This window comes from Solanum lycopersicum, chromosome 1 (assembly GCF_036512215.1).
Source record: "Solanum lycopersicum chromosome 1, SLM_r2.1".
Taxonomy (NCBI): domain Eukaryota; kingdom Viridiplantae; phylum Streptophyta; class Magnoliopsida; order Solanales; family Solanaceae; genus Solanum; species Solanum lycopersicum.
The window spans coordinates 62,339,208-62,358,309 of record NC_090800.1 but is presented as its reverse complement, the minus strand read 5'-3'; the positions used below and the strand labels follow the sequence as shown (position 1 = coordinate 62,358,309).

At 31.7% G+C, this 19,102-nt stretch overlaps 1 long non-coding RNA gene across 5 annotated transcripts; it reads right to left on the bottom strand.

Moving 5' to 3' along the window:
• Positions 1-1,204: 1,204 nt before the first annotated feature.
• On the bottom strand, positions 1,205-18,135 carry LOC112940730 (uncharacterized). Of its 5 annotated transcripts, XR_011213696.1 has the most exons (8): positions 18,034-18,135; positions 17,015-17,091; positions 12,142-12,215; positions 11,128-11,204; positions 8,415-8,477; positions 4,017-4,106; positions 3,264-3,377; positions 1,205-1,427 (listed from the first exon to the last, which is right to left on the bottom strand). It is a non-coding gene; the product is annotated as an uncharacterized lncRNA (long non-coding RNA). The 5 variants fall into 5 exon arrangements; XR_011213697.1 differs by lacking the exon at positions 4,017-4,106; XR_011213695.1 differs by lacking the exons at positions 1,205-1,427; positions 3,264-3,377; positions 4,017-4,106 and adding an exon at positions 6,176-6,397.
• Positions 18,136-19,102: the final 967 nt, after the last annotated feature.

Sequence of the window (19,102 nt, the reverse complement as noted above, 5' to 3'; positions counted from 1 at the left end):
GACATCCTACCTTGCTCTAGGCTCAAAAACTCATCTCTTTTCCTATCCCTCAAAGTCCGGGGGATATACTTCTCCATAAACAAGCTAGAGAATGATGCCCAAGTCATAGGTGGTGCCTCTGTTGGTTGACACTCAACATGTGACCGCCACCACATTTTGGCGTTCCCTTGAAACTGATAAGTCACAAACTCCACACCAAACCGTTATACTATACCCATCTTGTGTAGTAGTTCATGACAATCAACCAAAAAATCATAAGCATCCTCAGATTCAGCACCCTTGAAGACTAGAGGTTTCAATTTCAAGAACTTACTGAAAAGTTCATGCTGATCATTTGTCATTATCGGCCCTGTAGTCAGACGAGGAAACGTGCCTATTTCCAATGAGGCATCCATGAGGGGAGCCATAGTAGCCGCATGTTGTATCTCCGGAGCTTGAGGTGCTGGTGCAGAAAACACTGGAGGTGTCTGGCCTTGATCAGATAACCCGCTAAGATAAGCAAGTACCTGATTTATCATCTCTGGGGTAGGTTGGGGTGGCAATCCCTCATTCTGTACTTGTTCATTTTCCCCTTTCTCACCCTCTCTTACAACTTCTTCAGTCGGTGGGGGAGTCACCGCTCTAGTATCAGATGGGCTAGGTGCTCGTCCTCTTCCTCTAGAGGACGTCCTCCCACGACCTCTACCACGGCCTCTTGCCGCTACTCTTCCTCGAGATACAGCCCCAGTGGCTGGCTCAGACGTTTCTTGTCTTGCCGATGTTTGTGTTGGCGCAGTCGTTGCTCTAGTTCTAACCATCTGTGAAATAGAGTGAAAGATGGTCAGATTTCAATTTGTATCACCTAGATACCAATTGGATCCAAGTAATAGCACGAAAGAAAGAAAAAAAGAAAGAATGGTATTTTCCTAAAAGTCTTATAGCCTCTCAAAGAAAAGTAAAGGTGTCCCCCTACCGTTCCTTAAGAGTCTACTAGACTCGTTCTTGTGTGATGAGACCAACAAACCTAATGCTCTGATACCAAGTTTGTCACGACCCAAATCGAGCCGTGAGTGGCACCCACATTTATCCTCCTATGTGAGCGAACCAACCAATCTAACCCCATCATTTCAAACATAATGAACTAAAACATTGCGGAAGACTTAAAAACTCATTAACAAAATAAATCAAATAACTTCTAAAACTCAAACATTTATTATTATCCCCAAAATCTGGAAGTCATCATCACAAGAACATCTATCCTCAAATTACTAATCTAAGAGTATCTAAGAAGCTAAAATACATAAAAAGCTAGTCCATGCCGGAACTTCAAGGCATCAAGACATGAAGAGGACGATCCAGTCCAAGCTAGAAGCATTAGCTCACCCTGAAATTCGGTGTAATGAAGACTGGCTAGAGTTGCGGTTGAGTTGAAGACGACGGCACGTTTGCTGCACTCCACAAATAACAAGGAAAGAAACATACAAGTAGGGGTCAGTACAAAACACGGGTACTGAGTAGATATCATCGGCCAACTCAAAATATAAAATAATATATATCAAGTAATAATATAAAATAAACTACATTACTCAACATGTAGCAACAACAAGTATTATGATCGTTAATAAGTACCGCCAAGTTCACACATGAGGACTCAAGCCTCAATACCATACTCATTTGGGAATTAGGTTCATTAGATTGAGCATATTAACATCTTTCGAGATTCATCACCTTTATTCTTATGTCGGTACGTGACACTCCGATCCCCTAGTTCTACGTGTCGGTTCGTGACACCCGATCCCCTAATTCTATGTGTCGGTTCGTGACACTCGATCCCCTAATTCTACGTGTCGGTTCGTGAAACCCGATCCCCTAATTCTACGTGTCGGTTCGTGACACCCGATCCCCTAATTCTACGTGTCGGTTCGTGACACCCGATCCCCTAATTCTACTTGTCGGTTCGTGACACCCGATCCCCTAATTCTACGTGTCGGTTCGTGATACCCGATCCCCTAATTCTACGTGTCGGATCGTGACACCCGATCCCCTAATTCTATTAATTCATCAAGCCTTCTTTTTTACCACGACATCATTATTAACAAGGGTTTTTCAAGATTTGGGATTCAATAGTTTCATCATGCTTATTTCATCACAATTATATAATCACATTCATGCAAGCATACAATTTAGCATATAGATGACTTTACAATACAACCCAACACATATCATTTGCTATTAAGAGTTAACTACGAATAGTATAAAATCCATAACCTAACTCCACTGAAGAATTTTTGTCAAGCAAGCAATTTCCCAAAGCTTTGTTCTTCTTCCCGTTTCTCCTCTTTCTCTTTCGATCCCCTCTTTCTCTCTCTTTCTGTTCTTTTCTTTTTCTTATTCAAACCCTCTTTCTTTTACCCTAATTAGCATATAATTAAGTATAAAAGATGGTGAATTAACCCATTTAATTAATTCAAGGTTATCTCTTTTAACCCTCAAGTAGTTAAATTATTAACATTAACCCACTAAATTTTTAATTATAGCAGGAATAGTCCAAAACATCCCTTAAAACATTTAAAGAAATCCGACCTCGCCTGGGATTACGCAGCCTGTGACGGGCCGTCGTGCCTGTGACGGGCCGTTGTGCCTGCGATGGACCATCCTGCTGCTCCATCACAGAGTTCAGAGACTCACTTTTTATTTAAGACCCTGTGACGGTTCCTCATACACTTTCGTCACGAAGTTCAGATAGTCGATTTCAGTACCCAATTTTCAGAATTCTAAGTATTTTGGAACGACACACCTCGACGGTCCGTTGTGCCCATGACGGTCCGTCGTGGGTTCCATCGTCCCAGCTAGTTTTTCCAGAAATAAAATCTGCTGCTCAAAACGACTAAACAGGTCGTTACAGTTTCACCTGCAAATTGAATCATTGATGATAACGTATAAAAGAGTCAATGTCTATCAATCTGTAATAGAATAGTCTCACCAGCCCGTAGACTAGTCCAATATTGGGTGAGTAGAGTCTGTGCTATGTGTTCTAATATATTGTTTTTGAGCTAACCTGAGATGTTTCTTCATTTTCTCCTGATTTCTTTGTTATTTCAGGAACATCCCCATAGACAACAAATTTATACACTTCTATCAAAGATCAAAACATTGTGTTCGTCTCCAAATGAAGGTAGACTTGTTTATCAATAATTATTTAATTTTTTTTGCAAACTCATCAAAATATACATAATCAGTTTTGTTGGTAGGGAAACATGCAGATTAATCAAAAGAAAACTTACATAATCTATTATTAAGCCACCTGGACGAGAAATATTATTGATGATCCAATTTTGTCATCTTTGTTCAAATGTATGCGTATGCATGTAGTTCATACTTTTTTGTACAATCTCATTCTGCAACCAAAAAAATACTTATGAAATTGAATTTACCCAATATCAATTCTGAAAAGGTAATTATCTAGACAAAGTGGGGAGTTTCATCATTTTGTCATCAAGTGGTACACAATGTATTGGAGCATCAATATCATATATTATAGAAGATCAACACAATACTATAAAGTGTGTTTCTTCCACTTCTATCACACACACACACACACACACACACACACACGCACACACACGCACGCACACACACAAATAGACACACACACACACACACAGACACACACACAGACACACACACACAGACACACAGACACAGACATAGACACACACACACACACACGCACACGCACACGCACACGCACACGCACACACACACACGCGCACACACACGCACACGCACACGCACACGCACATGTACACGCACACGCACACGCACACACACGGACACACACACACACACATACACACCCCTTACAATGTGTCTGTACGATCAATTTTGTGATGCTTATCCATTTTCTAGAAGAAAATATGGAATAAAAGAGTTATTACCAAGTAGATCAAAAAATTTGTGTACATGTCTTAACAGAAAAAATGTAAACACCTTATAATAAGTATGTTAAACAATAGAGATAAATTTTCAAAGCTTACCAATGAGATACGACCTTGTGGTGCAATAGAAGTTATGGGGATAGCCATTATTGCATTTCTACGATCAACTTTATGGTGCTTATCCATTTTCTAGCAGATAATATGACATTAATTGAAGTTGTAGAATATCAAAGATAAAGAAACAGAGGTTTTTCCATAAGTCTTATGATTTCAATAACAAGGGAAATAATTTTCTTGAGAAACTTAAACTTCATAATAACTTTTCTAGCATCTTCACATAATTAAAAAAATTTACTTTCTATTCTTGAAAGATATTATTGTTTAAATGGTTACACAAACTAATTTATATTTTAATATATTTATCTATAACGTAGATTGACGAGAGTAATAATAGTAAGTTGAGTGCTTTATGTCAATTCAATGTTTGTTCAATTTTCATCAAATTTACCATGTTTAGTTTTTAGGCGTTTAGGCATGCAATTTGGTCTTGTAATTTTTAATTATTAAATGAAAATAAGCATTTGTATAAGTGATTTCATCTCGTGATTTAAATTATGAGATGAAATCTCAAATTCTCCAAAAAAAAAAACTTGCTTTGAGAATTTAGTATCATGATTTAAGATTTTTCAAATAAAAAAATTGACTCAAAAAGTTATATTTTATATATCAAAAGGAATTATATAACCATATAATTATTTGCGAGAATATGAAAGAACTGGTGAAATATTTACAAACGTGATCATGATGATATAATTACTAATTATATTGACCATGGTAAATTTATTAAAGAGTACTTGAAAAAAATTAAAGTTTACTACAATTCATTATTAATGTTACCTTTTCATTGAATAAAATGAAAGTTTGATCAATAAATATTGTATTTTTAAAATAACTTTTGTATAGTGTATTTTTTTTTTGTCATGAACTTTTTCTTATTTGCTATGATTGTAAAAATAAAGAATTTGGTTACTTTTTATAGTTTTCATAACATACTGTAGTTTTATATTTATGAGCCAAAAATAAAATATAAAAATTCAAATTTCATGTAGAGATAAAGTTTGAACTTGATGTAGTAGTATCATTTCACCTAACATGGTTGTTAATGAATCTAATATTTATTGTATGTCTATAATGGATTCAAAAGACTTTCATACATGGTAATTATAATTAAGGGTAGATGTTTTATTTCCTTCATAGCCACACAGGTTGTGTACCGAGGTCATACTATAGTAATTTCTAAGTCATGTATGGTTTGAATTTGAAATATTTATATATTTTTAACACTTGAATAAAAATTCATTCTCAAAATTAAAATCTTCATGCATTGTAGACATAAATTTTATAATAATTATTCATTGTGTGTTGAATTTTTTGTTGACATATTTTAGGATACGCATAATCCCTTTTGGTTTAGAAGACTTTTCGTACAAATAGATTTGAAAAAGAAATATATTGTCCTTCTAGAATTTGGAGAACCTTTTCTTTATAGGATCGGGAGAACTAGAATTTATATATAGAGATACAGTTGGAAATTATAAAGCATGGTACACAACAAAATATAGTCCTAAAGGGTTGAGAAGAATGCAAGGAAAACACTTCTTCTTTTCTTTCATAGTGGAAAACCTCTTTGCTTTCTTCTGATAGGATTAGGCTTAGCAAATGCTTGTTAAATCCTTGTATTATTTTTTCTTCTCAATTAATTTTTGGTGATTGTGAGGTAGTTAGTCGACAATATTCTCACCAAAGTAAATAATATCATATGAATTTAAATTATCTTGAAAAACCTATTATTGTTACATGAATGTAGAACTTAACTAAGAAAAGGCACAAAAAGAGAATATAATTTAGACTTATTAAATAACCTTTAAAATTATTATTTGAAATATTGTCAATCATATACTCCATGTGTTATATTTTATATACATATTTTCTTTTATCATTTTAAAAAGATAACATATGTACTTATTTTGGAAATTTTTAATTAGACTATTTACCTATTACCATGTTGGTTTCCTTATTCGGCAAAATATTCATAAAGGTACTCTTCTGTTTAAAACTTCATATTTTTAAGGTTTAGTTTGGAACATATATATCAAAGCCTTTCCATATTTATGTCTAATTAAAATACATCATATAAATTGAAACGGAAAAAGTATATATTTAACGTATTGTTAGATATATGACATATTTAAATAATATTGTTGTGATACAAGTCGTGTTTTAGATATAGAGAAGAATATTGTTCTTTATTTCATCATACAATCAACATTAAAAGTTATTCAAGAATCCATAAAAATTAGACAGCTTTTTAAAAGGGTTATCTCTAGAACATCGACTTTTGATTCATCATGTGTGATAATTGGAACTTCCATTAATATTGAATCCTTATCATGACATGCTTTACGTTGCATATCCATATTCTAAAAGACAATATGAAAAAATAGTTAATATTTAGTAAAACAAAAAATTGTGTGAAATAGTGGAAGGATTTCTAAAAGAGATAAAAATTGCTTGCTTGATACTTATTTACGTGGATGTATCAAGTAACATATTAAGAACATAATCTAATAGATAGAATACTCAATATATAAAATAAAATGATGAATTTTCATCAATCGTATGCACTTTGTAAGAAGATACATAATGGTCGTGGTCATGCAAATCTTAAGATTACTAAATACAAGATAAATAGTTTTATCCTATAGGAACATGTAGCTGGTCTCCTGCTTTGACTGCGATTCATAATCTACCCAGAACCCTAAGGACAAGTGATATCTTATCTAGTGTAGACCCCGTCAAAATATTTTTGTGCATATCTCAAAAGGACGAAAACTAATACGTTGTAATTGGATTTCTAAAGCTTACCTCAACAACATCAACTTTTGATTGTTGAGGTTCAAGTAAAGATATGAAAACGTCCATCAATGTTGCATCTATATCTCCAACTTTGTACTTTTTATCCTTATCCAAGTTGCAAATATGAAAAATACAATTAAAACTATTGTAAATTAAAAACTTGTATGAAGTGATGAAGATGGTTTACAAAAAATGTGAACTACTCACTTACTATATTTCATATAATATTTTAAGAACTAAATCGAAGTGATACAATACTAAAAAATAAATAACTTAAGAAAAAGTGTATTCTTCAATAGTATACATTATGTAACAAGATCAATGATGGTTGTGGTCTTGCATATCTTAAGCTTTACTAAAATCATTGAAGTTGTGACAAAAAATCATCCTAAGTTCAATTTTGATCTATCCGAAAAAGTTAAATATTTTTAGGTCAAATTAATTTTTAAAGTTTCTGTGTTTAATGAAATTGTTAAATTTCACTACAAACTCTATTGCATATTAAATGAATCCTCACATTGTAACAATTATTTCTCATGTAGTTTGGTCAAATCTAAGAGGGTCGATCTCATCTATTTTGACTTAGATTTATAGGAAATTACATACTTAAATTGAAAAAATGAAATGAAATGACTAGATTAAAAAGGAAAATCATGAAAAATTTAAATCCATTTGACTTGTGCAAGTGATAAATATTTCAGACTGGAAAACTACTATGTTATTCGTTGCAGTGATTTGTTAAATGATTCTATCTAGTTATTATTATTATCATAATCCTGCCTATCTAAAAACATGTATGCATACTTTAAAAAATGTTAAAATATGAAATAATTATTTGAGATAGTTTGGTCATGTCATAGGTTGAGACGATGAAAAACAGAGGTATTAAATAGTTCAAGAAAGAAGGTTTTCTATGAGGACTTCTCATTTTTTTAGATAAGGCATATTTAACTGATGATATTGCACAATATAGAAAAATATGTGTATGGGTGATATCTACTAGTAAGTATTTGTATTTATGTCTCATATGTTCGCATTAATAAAGATTTATATTTTAATCTTTCATACATAAACTATTAAATCTCTATGTTTATAGGCTTGAACCTTAATAATCAACTAAATTTTGTTATGATACAACCATTTATTGAGTCTGGATAGGCATAAATGATTAGATAACTGAATGTCATATAGTTAACATGTATGTTTAAAGGTTTCTAGAAATATTATAGTTCATTTATTCAAACCATTCACTACTAACACCATACTCCATCTTTATCAATCATCATCATCATTGTTTATCATTTACAATCATTACCAACATCAACTACCACCATAATCAATTACTACAATCATCAACAAAAACTAACTTCAAATATTTAACTTATTTAAATTTGTCTAAGTATTTATATGTTGTTGTTATGAAATGATTAAATATTTTATGTATAGAGAAGAACATTTGATTTTCTTTTATAACACAATTATCATAAAAACGTTGTTCATGCATCTATCAAAATATATTGCATATGGCTTATAAGGAAAAATTAAACACCGTATAAGTAGAGATATTATTCAAAAACTTACCTCTAAATCATTCGTTAACATTGCATCTTCGTTCCCACAAACTTTGTGCTGATTATTGATATTCTAGTAGGGAAAAAAACATAGAAAGATCTTTTGTAAGATAGAAATATTTTGTGAAGTAATAGAAACAGTTTTTATAGAAGGATGAAACCTTGTAGCTTCTAGAAAATTATATTTATGTGTCAAGTAATATCATAAGAACATAATGAAAGTGCTAGAATACCCACACAAAAAAGTCAAAGAAAAAGATGTTTTTATCAATATATACAATCAGTAACAACAATAATTATCGTTGTGGTCATGCATCTCAAATAATTTACCAAGTAAATTGGATGTGTTATACAAAAAGAAAGCCTTAATCAAACTTTCTTTGGGAAAAAACTATAAATTTTGAAAAAAATAAATTTTTATAGTCTCTCTTTTTAAGAAAATTTTTAAAGGCGCTCACAACCTCTAAATCTATTACAATTTAAATTAATTTTCACCTATAACCATATTTATTTCTCTTTCAATGGTCAAACATAAGATAAAAAATCTCCTTTACTAGAACTTGCATTCTTAAAATAAAAATATATGGTTATGTAAAAAGAGGTAAAACAAATATGAAAAACTTAGATCCATAAAAAAATCGAAATTCGATTTATTGTAATCATGAATCTCTCAAGATTCATTGGATTAGTTATCAAATAAAAAGATTCTAGATAATTTGATAAGAAAAGATATATGTATATACACACATACAAATAGATCAATGAAATTAACAAGGCATAAGTGTAAACCTCAACGTTTTTTGTAGTCGTTTAACTAGATTAAGTATCTTGTTTTGATAGAATAAACACAAAAGGAGGAGAAGGCAAAGTGAGGTGAAAAGAACTAGCTATATATATATATATATATACACACGCGCGTAGTGTTTTTACATTTTTTTCCTTTGAACACTTTTTTGGTTAGTAGAGCTAAAGGCAAGTCAATGTAAGCTTCCTTTTGAATGGTTTTTGTGTGTGTTTGAGATAATCTCCTTAATAGTCATTCAACTATGGAAAATATTTCACTATAATTATTTTTAATTGTTTTTCCTATTAAGTCATCCAACTATAACTTTATGTCCTATAAAAAATTATTTCTCTCAATAGATGTCTTAGTTTTCATACCATGACATATTAATTTACTATCCTCGTATCATGTATGATAAAACCTCAATTAAATTTTAGTACAAAAATATTAAATTTAGTTGTTTTAATTTTAGATGTATATATAAATTTAATTTCTTATTACTTTTAAATGAAATCATATCATCCTAACGAGGATGATATTGTCACAACTTAGAAAATCATGAGTGACACCAACATTAATCAACTTTGTTGGAGAATAAAAGACTAACCCGAACCAACCAACACTATATTAATAAAATCAAGTCTTAGCATAAAAATAAAGAAAATCATTAAGTACTAGAGAAATGAATCCTCATAATTAAAATTAGATAATTAAAACAATTGTGATACTGAAATTGCCCCAAAAACTCAAAGTCATCGTACTAAAACTATGAATAGTTAAACTTGGGATGTAACCCCGAAACTGAACATAAACTAAGACCGAGAATTCTATGCCTGAAGAAATGGATAAAAAGATGTAGAAGAATCCATGGTAGCCTGAAAGATGGATGTACCGACCCAAAACAAGTCGTGATTGACATGCACACCTAACTACCTAGGTAGGCGAACCAAGAAATTCAAATCTCAACATGTACCAATAATTCAACTGTGAATAACAAAATATTGCGGAAGCGCCAAAATTTATTAACTATCATCCTCCAAAATCTGAAAGTCATCACAACAAGGAAATCTAATCTTTAATTACTAAGTCTAAGAGTATCAAAGACAACAAAATAAATGAATAAAATAGTATGTGTCTGAAAGTATAGGACATCATGTCATGACCGAAAGAATCCAACACGAGCTTGAATGAATAGCTCGTCCTGGAGCTTAATATGCGGGAGGCTGGCTAGAGCTGAGGAAAATATGAAGTTATAGGTATAGTCGCTGCATTTCATAAAAGAAAAACACAAGTAGGACTGAGTACGGGGGCAACATGTACTGAGTAGGTATCATCGGCCAATCCAAAATAGGAACTAATATACAATAAATAATAGTATGAACTCAACTATAGCACTTCAAAGGTGATAAACAACAAACAACATGAACAAGTATCAACAACATTACACATGAGGACTCATGCCTCCAAATCAAACCATTTTGGGAGTTGAGTTCTTTGAGATTGAGTACCTTCCATTAATTCAACATATTTTTCCTTTAATATTACCGTGTCGGAATGTGAAACTCCGATCCAAGAATGACGTGTCGAAAGGTGACACTTCGATCCAAGAATACCGTGTCGGAACGTGACACTGCGATCTAAAAATACCGTGTCGGAACGTGACACTCCGATCCAAGAATATCATTAATTTATCATTTAATATCACCACTATTCCAATCGTTAAAAATATTTCATTGAGCCTTCTTTATTAAAGGCATCACTTTAATAGAGAGGGTTCAAGATTATAAATTCCACGGTCTCAGGATTTAAGACTAATAAATAAAACAAAACCAAGACACACAACCACACAATCAAGTACATACAAAACTTCACAATATCATTCACAGCATATCAATCACTATTAAGAGTTTACTATCAAATAGCATAAACCATAACATACCTCCACCGTAGAATCGAATTCAAATAGACCACTTCTTCAATGATTTTCCTTCCTCAATGCCTTTGAACCTTTCCAATCTATCACATATGCGTAATTTGTAAGTTAACGAGTCTATAGACACTCATATTATTCTATGTCTATTCTAAACTCAAAACTCGTCTAATTCTATAATCAATTCACTAAAGTTCAAACCTAAGGGTAAATATTTATTCCTTTAATTTAACATAACTTTAATGGAAATTAAATAATTCAATATACATAATATTTCATTATCTATTTCAATATATCAAAATATCGTTTATAATATGATAACTAAAGAAAAATATTAAGAATCTAAAATTACAGGTTACGAAAGCACTAGTAGCATACCATGCATTCAATTCAATTTCTATCTAATTATAAGTATTAATTTTAATACAAACTGATAATTAAATAATAGTATCAATAAACTCCATAGCCTACTGCTTGCAATAACTTTTATGGACACAAATCATATACAAACCGTCATATATCATCCTTATGCTCACTATCCAATTACACACATATATAACCTTCTCTAATAGTTACAACAACCTAACCTCTCCAACTTTATTTGTTCGTATCCTAATTTGTCTCCCCAATATTCTCTAACCCAAAATATTAACAGAACCTCAATTTTTTGTGTGTTCAACCATTCACCGTCTAAAGTTTGCCAATATCCCTTTATTCCCTTCTTCCTCATTTAATTAATATAATGACTAATACATGAATTAAATTATATTTGTACTATACATAATATTCCTTTTTAGCTTTGACTACAGAAAGGAATGTATCTTTGTATGCACACGATAATACACTTATACTAATCCATCATTTTCTAGTGATTTGTTATCATTAATTATCCCCTTAGACTCTCATTTTCTGATTATTCATTTTGCCATAACATGACACTAAGTAGTATATGTAATGGTATAATTAAGCCCCCATCCAACATTCAATATGTGTAGAAAACAAGGCGGCTAGTTGAAGACTTACCTGACGGCACAGCCGCCTCCTCACTCCTCATGTAAGGTTTTTGTTGTTCTCCGCTTCTCTCCTTTTCTTTTTCTCTACAGATTGTTTAATACCTTAATTAATATATTTGACTAATTATATAAAAAAACAAAGTGATAAAAGTCACCCACTATTAATTTTAAAGTTACTTTCTTTAACCACCAATTAAATAATTTATTAAACTATCCCATTAATTTTATAATTTTAGTTATGAACAGTCTAAAATATCCTTTTAAATTATTCAAAAGTGTAATATATAAAATGATCAAATGGATCATTACATTTGATACAAATTTATCCATCGTTTGTCCTCGAAAGATCAAAAGAATGCGAGGGTAAGAAAAGGTAGTTTTCTCAACAATTCCTTCAAAATATTATTACTAAGTTCATATAAAAAGTATCTACATATCCTCTCATACAATGCCCCAAATAGAGTCATCTCAATAATCTAATGATAATTGTTGTGGTATGTGAACTCAACTAACAATAAAGCTATTCCCAAATTGACTCTTCAACTGACCGATTCTTCAACTAGACCTTGGCGCAACCATCAGGACCAATGTTATCTATTATAACTATGATAAAAATCCTTAATGAATATTGGCTAAATTTAGTAGTGAACTTGAAACAACCACCACACACTCATAGTGCACACACCATCATAGATCTTATCAGTATTGTCTTCTCACAACATAACTTTCCACGAGCTTAAGTTATAAAAACTTAATCTTTAGTCACCAGGTACTCATCAAGGGAACCAAACTTATCCAACCCATAGAAGAAAATGATCAAGCAACCACCCATGGAGCGATACACCCAAACACATATAACCTCTTACAACATTGTCAAAGTGTTATATTAGTAGATATTACAAACAAACCTTAACACATTCCATCACACATAGCCAAAACATAATACGATGATGAGATAAATTTTAAGTCTATCGAAAAACTATAAATTTTCATGATAGCACTCCTATATATTCTCACAAGCAAGGTGGTACATGTAGAATTACTCAAATACTATAACTACACCAAGACAACACTAAATATGTCTTATAGAAAATAACCAAGGTGGAATAACTCCAGATACTCCTTCCATAGTGCCCATATCAAACATTTTGATTTATCTGACTCAATTTATATAATTTTCTAGCTACCCACAACCATCAATTTTGTCTATTATGATTGCACGTATATACTTGATTTATCAAACCCAATATCCACTGAAGTCAACACTCTCAATACTAACAAAACATCATAACCACATCAATCATCTACTTTACTCCCAAATCATCATTAGTATCAAAGTATTTTTATCAAATACATATTCAAACTATAGTGTTCTCTCTTTCTATTTAAGCATTTCATGAAAAATACGAGGGGTCTTATTCCTTCACCTTTCTCAAATTCTTCTCATGATGTAAAATTATATATATTTCGACCCTTCAATATATCACATTATTTTTTTTATAGCTCATTTACCGATCTTATCCTTTTACTAATAACCCATGATGTTTTACTTCCGACTCTAAATCAAAACTTTGAGGAATTTCTTTCTTAGATCCTTTAACAATAAAAAAAACTCTACGACTCCAATCATATGTAAGTCCTTTCAAATGTTCGATATTCGATGCAATCAATCATTATTACCTTACAAATTCTTACCTTGAAAAAACATATCACCAAGAATGCATACTTATAATGAAAATTTGAATTGTAAGTCTAACTGTTTAGCACAATGCCCTTATCAATCAACATTAGCTCATACCTTGATGATTTTTAGGAATTCATGTATCTTAACTTATCATTGTTTGCCTCTTCATAGATCTTACCATGTCCTTCGCTAAAATTTCAATAGTATGCACTACTAAACTTAAAACCACAAAAGAACTTATCGTCACACTCGAGTTGTACGTATGTACACTTTTTTCTCAAGTCTTGTGCTCTAGTTTTTAACCAATTTGACGAACCTATAACATATTTATCATAACCAAAACAAATCATATCAAACAAAACATTTGTGTACCCAATTCTCAACCCGTTCGAAAATTCATTTTTAGTCCTTCCAATCAGAGAAAATATTATATCCTCACCTATTTCTAAAGGCTACACATCCCACAAATTTTATCTTGTTTTAATTACGACTCTAGCTTCTTTAAATTCTATTCGTGGTGCACCAACATCTCCTAAAACTTGCCATAGACCCACATTACTCACTAACTTATAGAAAATCACAACCTTAGATACTCGCAAGTCTTTATTACATACAAAATTTATTTAACCAACAAATCCTAATCATATAATTTCATCCCAATTGCAATTTCTCACGATTCGTTTTTCTTACATCATGTTAAGTTAACCCTTTTAATCACTATGAAGTGAACCTTTTCCTCGATCTGACACCTTAAACTTAGGTATACCAATCAAATTAAAGGGACTAACCCAATTTTATATGCACTTTATTGCTAAAATCTTCAATTTACTTCACCCAAGTATACTCACTAGGAGTTTCTTTCCCTATAAGTTTGTCATTCTAGTATATGTCTACCCTTTGAAGCTTGAGATAAAATCACCAGTCCTCATTCAGATGCTTAAAGATACATTTCACAACTTAAATGTATTAATATTGTACCAAAGATCCTCCAATTAAATTTTCTTTATAATAATGCTCAATTCAAACACCCGTAGTAATAAACTAGTTGGTTTCTCAAATGTGAAAGCAACACTGAATCTCATTATTTAAACATGTCATGCCACTAGTAAATCCTTATGTAGTTAGTATTCACACTTGACAATAGATGTATTCGTTTCCACGTAATATTAGTACCATCAAAGGTCGTTAAATTCATTACTAGAACACATCATGTTATCAAGAATATCAAACCCAAATAGCCCATACATTTTTACCCATTTAATAACTGTAAAACATTGTCGAATTTATTCTCTCTCTAGCCCAAGAAATTTGCTTTACTTCTTAGATCAAGTCAATAACAACGGAAATACACCTCAAAACTCTATCCAAGTAAGAATTGATGACCCTTTCTGATATACACTCAACTATGGATAGTAGTAGAGATTTTGACCATAACTGGTGCAATATATACCTCTTGCTATTCCATAACTCATATCTCCTCCTATCCCTCAAGTCTAGGGTATATAATTCTTCATGAATATGCTAGAAAAATGTTGCCTTAAGTTATAGGTAGTTTCTTTACAAATCGCCACTCAACATGAGACTATTACCGCATTTTACGTATCATCAAAACTAGTATGTCACAAACTTAACACTGAGTCTTTCCACTATATTCATTTTATGAAGCAGCTCAAAACAATCAATAATGGAAGCATAAACATATTCAAAATCAATAACCATGAAGATTCAACTTTATGAACTTAAAAACAAATCATGTTGATTACTAGACATTAGAGGTCCTATAGTTGATCGAGAAAATATATTCATTTTCCAGGACATATTCTTCTTCTTCTTTTTTTCCAAGTGTTGCTATTTCAACTTTTAATACTTTAGTACTAACCATATGTTAAATAGAGTGAAGAAGTTCAGATACAAATTTATATCACCTACATACCAATTGGATCCAAGTAATAGCACAAAAGAAAGAAAGAATAGAGTTTTTCGAAAGTCCTATAGCCTCTCGAAGAAAAGTAAAGGCGTCCCCATACCGTTCCTCAAGACTCTACCAGACTTGTCATTGTGTGATGAGACCAACGAACCTAACGCTCCGATATCATGTTTGTCACGATCCCAAACAAGTCGTGAGTGACATCAACACTTAATTACCTAGGTTGACGAACCAAGAAATTCAAATCTCAACATGTACCAATAATTCAACTGCGAATAACAAAATATTGCGGAAGCTCCATAATTTATTAACTATCGTTTCCCAAAACCTGAAAGTCATCACAATAAGGACATCTAATCTCTAATTACTAAGTCTAAGAGTATCAAAGACACCAAAATAAATGAATAAAATGGTATGTGTCTGAAAGTATAGGACATCATGTCATGACCGAAAGAATCCAACACGAGGTTGAATGAATAGCTCGCCCTGGAGCTTGATATGCGGGAGGCTGGCTAGAGCTGAGGAAAATCTGAAGTTTTAGGAACAATAGCTGCATTTCATAAAAGAAAAACAAAGAAAAAAACACAAGTAGCACTCAGTACGGGGACAACATGTACTAAGTAGATATAATCGGTCAACCCAAAATAGGAACTAATATACAATAAATAATAGTATGAACTCAACTATAGCACTTAACTGGTGATAAACAACAAACAACATGAACAAGTATCAACAACATTAAAGTAAGCTCGTAATAAGTCAATGATATCAAGATCATGCATGAGGACTCATGCCTCCAAATCAAACCATTTTGGGAGTTGAGTTCCTTGGGATTGAGTACCTTCCATTAATTCAACATGTTTTTACTTTAATATTACCGTGTCGTAATGTGACACTCCGATCCAAGAATAACGTGTCAGAACGTGAAACTCATATTCAAGAATACCGTGTCGGAACGTGACACTCCGATCCAAAAATATCGTGTCAGAATAAGACACTCCGATCCAAGAATATCATTAACTTATCATTTAATATCACCACTATTCCATTCGTTAATAATATTTCATTGAGCCTTCTTTATTTAAGGCATCTCTTCAGTAGACAGGGTTCAAGATTATAAATTTCACGGTCTAAAGATTTAAGACCAATAAAAAAAACACAACCAAGCCACACAACCACACAATCAAGTACATAGAAAACTTCATTATATCATTAGCTGCACATCAATCACTACTAAGAGTTTACTATCAAATAGCATAAACCATAACCTACCTCCACCGGAGAATCGAATTCAAGTAGACCACTTCTTCGATTATTTTCCTTCCTCAATGCCTTTGAACCTTTCCAATCTATCACATATGCGTAATTTGTAAGTTAACTAGTCTATGGACACTCATATTATTCTATGTCTATTCTAAACTCAAAACTCGCCTAATTCTATAATCAATTCACTAAAGTTCAAACCTAAGGGTAAATCTTTATTCCTCTAATTTAACATAACTTTAATGAAATTTAAATAATTCAATATACGTAATATTTCATTATATATTTCAATATATCTAAATATCATTTATAATATGATAACTAAAGAAAAATATTAAGAATCTAAAATTACAGGTTACGAAAGCACTAGTAGCATACCATGCATTCGATTCAATTTCTATCTAATTATAAGTATTATTTTTAATGCAAATTGATGATTAAATAATAATATCAATAAACTCCATACCCTACTGCTTGCAATAACTTTTATGGACACAAATCACATACAAACCGTCATATATCATGCTTGTACTCACTATCCAATTACACACACATATAACCTTCTTTAATAGTTAAAACAACCTAACCTCTCCAACTTTATTTGTTAGGATCCTAATTTATCTCCCCAATATTCTCTTACCCAAAATATTAACAGAACCTCAATTTTTTTGTGTGTTCAACCATTCACCGTGTAAAGTTTGTCCATATCCCTTTTTTCCCTTATTCCTCATTTAATTGATATATTATATGACTAATACATGAATTAAATTATGTTGGTACTATACATAATATTGCCTTTTAGCTTTGACTACAGAAAGGAATGAATCTTTGTATGCACACGATAATACCCTTATATTAATCCATTATTTTCTAGTGATTTGTTATCATTAATTATCCCCTAAGACTTTCATTTTCTTATTATTCATTTTGCCATAACAGCACACTAAGTAGTATATGTAATGGTATAATTACGACCCCACCCAACATTCAATATGTGTAGAAAACAAGGCGGCTAGTTGAAGACTTACCTGACGGCACAACCACCTCCTCACGCCTCATGTAAGGTTTTTGTTGTTCTCCGCTTCTCTCCTTTTCCTTTTCTCTACAGATTGTTTAATACCCTAATAAATATATCTGACTAATTATATAAAAAAATGATAAAAGTCACCCACTATTAATTTTAAAGTTACTTTATTTAATCACCAACTAAATAATTTGTTAAACTACCCCATTAATTTTATAATTGTATTTATGAATGGTCCAAAATATCCATTTAAATTATATCAAAAGTGTATTTTGTGAATTAAAAAGCTCTAATATATAAAATGATCAAATGGATCGTTACAATGGAGCTCTCCCTTGAACTTGAAATTAGATATCTTTACACATAGGTCTCGATATAACCGCTGAAAGATGTTGTTTACTCAACATGAAAAAAACATGTTAACTGCCGGCACACAAACCATAGAGTACTAGTGGGATAACATGGCCTTACCTACGAATGTAAATGGTCACTACAATATAGTAACATAGAACAATGTCTAACATAAGAACTATTATAAACCACATAGACTCTGAGTCATATATCATGAAAGAATAATATTTGGTCCAAATAATATATAACTACATATCTCACATGATCATACTGCAAACATCGGGTTCTCTCAAGGAACTAAAAATCACATACATGAAACTCTCACGGAACCCAAACTCTAGTTGTTAGTGTGTGGAGCATACATAGTTAGTTTACCAATATAGTACCTGCGTCATTCATTGTAGTGTACCAGCATAGTACCAAGGCCAATTAGTAATAACAAACATTCATCAACAACCACATAGCATAATGAACAAGACCACTTCAAAATCACATGTTCATTACATAATATTACCTATATGATGTCATCAAATGTCTCCCTACCATAAATAGAAAAAAATGATACTACAAAATAGTTGACATGCATTCATACATAGTTGAAAATAATGTCACGAATCAAAAAATATGTTTGATGGCATTTTTTTATCCCACCAACACAATACAACCTAAAACACAAAGTTAATGATAAAAAGGGAAGTAAATAAAGAATAAAGTATATCACC